The following is a 6,000-nucleotide window of genomic DNA, read 5'->3' as shown; positions in this document are numbered from 1 at the left end:
TTAAAGGTTAGAAAGATTATCGTTTGCTGAAACATTGACGGCCCTTCAGCTTCCATGATTTTCGGTTATAAATAGAAGTAACACGGTTAGTTTTAGTCATATTGGTGAAAATATTCAAGACAAAAAGAATGGCAGATACGAGTAGCTCGAGTGCTTCGCTGTTTGCTCTGGAGACCAGGAAGGCTGTTATAGAAGACGAAGTCTTCTATAAGAGTCTTCACTACAGGGAAAAGTTACAGAAGCTTGAGTTCTTGTATAATACTGGAGAGGCTACCACTCCCGAACTGGTGGCAGAGTTGAAAAAAGTGCGGGAGCACTTGAACATAGCTGTGTGGGTGGACATCTTTAAGGATGGTCATATCTATCAGCTAATGCTTCGAAAGGAACTAAAAATCCTTAAGCGCATAGCTGTTTCTCAGAGCTTTGTCAAGAAATCTACCGCACCTTTATCCACCTTGTTGAAAATGTGGATAATTGTTGTAGTGGAAAAATATGATGATGTAATCCGTGCAAACGTTTATGGTTGAATGAAGTATTTATATGAGCTTAACTTTGTTTTTCTCTTTCTGATATTAGTTGATAATGAACAACTGATAAATAAGAAGCCTGGGTAAATGAGAAAAACGCTTCGGTTGACTTGAGACTCTTTAGTTTAACATTTAATGTCATCTGTCTATAAATAAGACGATGGAGATAAAATGTGAGACAATAACAGTTCAATATGTCGGATTCAAGTAATTCTGATCCATGCAGCAGTACGCATATTCATGTTACTGAACAATTAAGTCCTTATTTAGAAGAGTTGAAGAAAACGATGGAGGAATATGTCTTGACGAAAGTAATGTCAACATGGTTCAAAATTCATGATTTGCAGAGGATAAGTAGTAGTGGTGCTGCTCCTTCTCGTGCTCAAGCAGCAACAACAAGAAAATACATTAATCGTTTTGAAGTCAGGCATGTTACAGACCTGGTTGATGACAATGTTCTGTTACATGCAATGCTATGGAAGGAATTGCATGTGATTGAGAAGATTTCTACAACTGAATCATTTTCTAGAATCCGAATTTATGAGTTGAATAATTTGATTACAGAATGGCAAGATTCAGTTGGTTCTAAGTTATCTTCTGTAAGATGGAATCGATTTTATTCTTAATAAAGTATCATTTCCAATTTGTTGTTGTGTTCTTATTTTCTGCAAATAATTTTATTAGTAAAACAGCATCAATAATAATTTTAAGACAAGTCAATTAAACCAAGAATATTGCGAAAGTAAGAAAACTTAGTCTCGGGTAATGGTTTGGTGAAGATGTCAGATGCTTGTTGCTCAGTTGAAATATACTCCAGTCTAATGTCCTTCTTCAAAGCATGATCTCTAATGAAGTGGTGCCTGACAGCTATATGCTTGGTTCTTGAGTGAAGAACTGGATTATAGGTGATGGCAATTGTGCTCGTATTGTCACAAAATATGGGCGATTCATTTGTAATTACTCCATAATCTCTTAGTTGTTGCTGGATCCAGATCAGTTGTGCACAACAACTACCAACAGCAAGGTATTCTGCTTCAGTTGTTGAGGTAGCTATGGATGTCTGCTTTTTGCTAAACCAAGAGATCAGTCTGTCTACTAGAAACTGACAAGTTCCACTTGTAATTTTACGATAAAGCTTAAATACTGCATAATCTTCATCTGAATATCCAACTAAATTGAAAGTAGAGTCTTTAGAATACCATAACCCAACATTTTGTGTACCCTTAAGATATTTCAAAATTCTTTTAGCAGCTGAGTAATGTGATTGCTTAGGATTTTCTTGAAATCTAGCACACATACAGACAGCAAATACAGTATCAAAACGACTGGCATTTAAGTACAACAATAAACCTATTAAACCTCGATATAATGTCGCCTCAAGTGATATTCCCCCTTGATCAGTGTCCAATTTTACTGATGATCTCATGGGAGTATTTGCAGCTGAACATGATTCCATGCCAAATTTCTTTAGCAGCTCCTTTGTATATATAGTTTGACTGATGAATATACCAGTCTCCAGTTGCTTCACTTGCAGTCCAAGAAAGAATGTCAGTTCACCCAACATGCTCATTTCAAACTTATCCTGCATTAGCTTAGCAAACTTTTCCATAATTTGGGATTAATTGACCCAAATATGATATCATCAACATAAATTTGAACTAATAAAATGTGATCATTCTTAGCAAATTGAACAAGGTCTTATCAACTGATCCAACAAAAAAATCATGATCAGTTAGAAATTTTGAAAGAGTTTTGTACCAAGCTCTGGGAGCTTGTTTAAGACCATATAAGGCTTTATTCAAATGATATACATGATCAGGAAAGTTGTGATTTACAAAAACTGAGGTTTTTCAACATATACTTATTCTTGTAGTTGACCGTTCAGGAATGCACTCTTTACATACATCTGATAGACCTTGAAGTTCTTGTGTGATGCATAAGCAAGAAAAATTCTGATTGCTTCCAGTCTTGCAACTGGAGCATAAGTCTCATCATAGTTCCTTCTTCTTGCCTATATCCTTGTGCCACTAATCTTGCTTTGTTGCGTCCAACTGAATCATCTTCGTTCAGTTTATTTCTGTATACCCATTTTGTACCTATAATAGTTTTTGAAATTGGTCTTGGAACTAAGTTCCAGACATTGTTATAAGTGAACTGATTTAGCTTTTCTTTCATTGCATTTACCCAGTTAGGATCAGCAAGAGCTTCATCACTTTTCTTCGGTTCTAGTTGTGAAACAAAAGCTGAATAGATAAATAAATTTAGCATTTGATTGCGATTTCTTACTGGATCAGATGGATTTCCTATTACCAGTTCAGGTGGATGTGATTTTCTCCATCTGTACTCAGTATTTGTTGTATCAGCAATTTCTTCAGTTGGTAACTGAACACAGTTTTCAGTCTCAGTTGGTGCTTCGTCAACTGGTATTTGAATGTTATCATTATGCTCTATCAACTGATCATCAGCAACGACTTCCTGCACATCTGATTGGTCCAGTACTTCTGGTTCAGGTGTTTGAAGTATGTTTTGATTGCCATGAATTTCATTTTTGTCATCATCTTCCAAACTGATATCTGTAAATCGATCAACTAGCTCAACTTGATCAGTTGGCTTATCACTTAGTTCAGTTTCATCGAAATCAACATGAGCAGATTCTTCAACATTTAGGTTTTTCTTGTTGAAGACTCTATAAACTATACTAACTGACGAGTATCCAAGAAATATTCCTTCTACAGATTTAGCATCAAACGCTTTTAAATAATTTTTACCATTATCAAGAATAAAACATCTGCAGCCGAATATTTTGAAATAAGTAATTAAACTTTTTCTTCCATGTCAGATCTCATATGGTGTTTTCATATGATTCTTATTAATCATCGATCTGTTCTGAGTGTAACACGCAGTGTTTACTACCTCTGTCCAAAATCTTTGAGAAACACCAGAATCAGCAAGCATTGTTCTAGCAGCTTCTTTAAGAGTCCGATTTCTTCTCTCAGCTACACCATTTTGCTGAGGAGTTCTGGCTGCTGAGAGCTCATGCTTAATTCCAGCATTTTCTAAGAAATTTGAAAGAGTTTGATTGATGAATTCAGTTTCTCGATCATATCTGATTTGATCAATTCCAACTGATTTTTCATTTAAAAATCTTTTGAAGAGCTTTATTAGTTGCGAAGCAGTATGGTCTTTAGATTTGAGAAAAATAACCCAAGTAAATCTTGAAAAATCATCTACGACTACCAAGATGTATTTCATTCCTTCTAAGCTCATGACTGGTATAGGACCAAAGAGATCCATGTGCAACTGTTCTAAACATCGGGATGAAGATTTACAGCCCTTGTTTTTAAAAGAGGATCGTACTTGTTTACCATACTGACATGATGATCAAAGTTTTTCTTTTGAAAAGTCTATTTTGGGCAAACCAGTTACAAGTTCATTTTTACTCAGATAGGCAATGGATTTAAAGTTTAAATGATTTAGTCTCTTATGTCACAACCATTTTTTAGATGATTTGGAAGCAATAAAACAAACTGGTGCATAAGTTTGATCATTCCAATTGACTTTATATGTGTTCATGTTTGCCAGTTAGTATGATTTCATCAGTTTTGACTGAACATGAGTTTTTGTCAAATTGTACTAATAATCCACTGTCGCATAACTGACTGATGCTAATCAAGTTATACTTCAGGTTTCTACTAATAAAATATCTTTAAAAGTAAAGTTATCATGGATAAGCTTACCCTTACCCACAGTTTTACCTTTGGAATTGTCCCCGAAACTGATATTTGGACCACTGTATTTGATCAGTTGATATAACGCACTTGCATCTCCTGTCATATGTCGCGAACATCCACTGTCCAAATACCATATTGAGTTCTTGTTTGTACCTGTTACCTGCAATCACACACGTAATATAACTTGGTACCCATATCTATTTGGGTCCTGAGCTGATTAGTCCCTTAGGAACCTACACTTAGATTAGTCTAACAGACTTTCCAATAGCTGTATTCCAAATAGTTTTTCTCGGCTTTTGTGTTCTTGGTGTGTAGTGTACAGATGATACAATATGTGTTTTAGCTTTATTCAACTGATTGTTCAGTCTATATCTCTTCTGAACTGGTTTCCAGTTATAGTAATTGAAATAGCTATTCGAATAGTTCAAGTGAAACCTCTTTGATGACTGACTTTGTGAATCAGTTGAGAATTTTTGACTATAACCAATCCCATATCTTTTAGCCTTGTTCATATTCTCAGTAGGTTGCTCAATCAGTTTACTGGGCTCAATTTGTTCTTGTACCACTGCTGTTTTGACAAAGTGAATGTATTTCCCTTTGTATATTTTTAGCTTTGTATCACTTGGATACATTTCTCCTTGAGTGTTGAACCCTAAACCAGTTTTATCAGAAACTGATTTTTGTGAATTCTGCATCTCATTCAGTGCAGTAGATGATTTGTTCCAAGATTGAATGAGCTCATTCTGTTTTGAGTTTTCAAGAATCAACTTTTGGATTAATGAATGATTTTTGTTTATCTCTGCTTTTAATTCAACAATTTTCCTTTTTAGACTCAACCCATCAACTGATTCATCAGTTTTGGTTTTATTGTCTGTGGGATCAGTTTGCTTTGCTTTGATTCTTTCAAATGATGATGCAAGCTTTTGATACTCATTTACCATGTCATGTAGTGTTAGAATGAGTTCTTCTCGTGTGAACTCAGTTGAGCTGAAATCAAATACCTGTTGGCTAGATGATTCTTCTTCTGAATCATTAGCCATCAAGTACTTGACTTCCTCATCATCACTAGAGCTGCATGAGCTTTCTGGTTCTGACTCCTCACTGTCAGTTTCTGCCCATTTAGATTTGTTTTCTTCAGCTAAGAGTACCTCATGTTTCTTTCTGAAGGACTTCTTATCTTCCTTGGGTCTTCTTTTGTGCTCATATGATTCCTTTCTTCTATCAGTTGAGCCTTGACTGTCCTTCTTGGGTTTAGGACAATCAGCAATAAAGTGACCTGATTTGCCATAGTTGTAGCAGGCATTTGATTCATCTTTGGAGCTGTTCCTTTGGTATGGCTTCTGGAAGTTTCCTTGATTCTTTCTCATGAACCTTCCAAATTTTTTGATGAAAAATGACATAGCATCACTGCTCAACTGATCAGCAGATTTCTCGACTGAATTGATTGGTTATGTTCTGACAACAGCTAGAGCAGTTGTGGCTGCAGGGGTAGATGGTTCTCCTTCTCTGGTCTGCAGCTCAAATTCATAAGCCTTTAAATCAGCAAACAGATCATGAAGTTCAATCTGGTTCAGATATTTGGACTCCCTCATTGCCATGGTCTTGACATCCCATTACTTGGGAAGACCTCTCATTACCTTCAGTGCAATCTCTTTGTTAGTATACACTTTTCCAAGTGCATTTAACTAATTGATGATACTGCTTACTCTTTCATCATACTCGTGCATTGATTCTCCTGCTTT

The sequence above is a fragment of the Primulina eburnea genome, chromosome 18, assembly GCF_022965805.1.
Source record: "Primulina eburnea isolate SZY01 chromosome 18, ASM2296580v1, whole genome shotgun sequence".
Lineage (NCBI taxonomy): Eukaryota > Viridiplantae > Streptophyta > Magnoliopsida > Lamiales > Gesneriaceae > Primulina > Primulina eburnea.
This window is presented reverse-complemented; position numbering follows the sequence as displayed.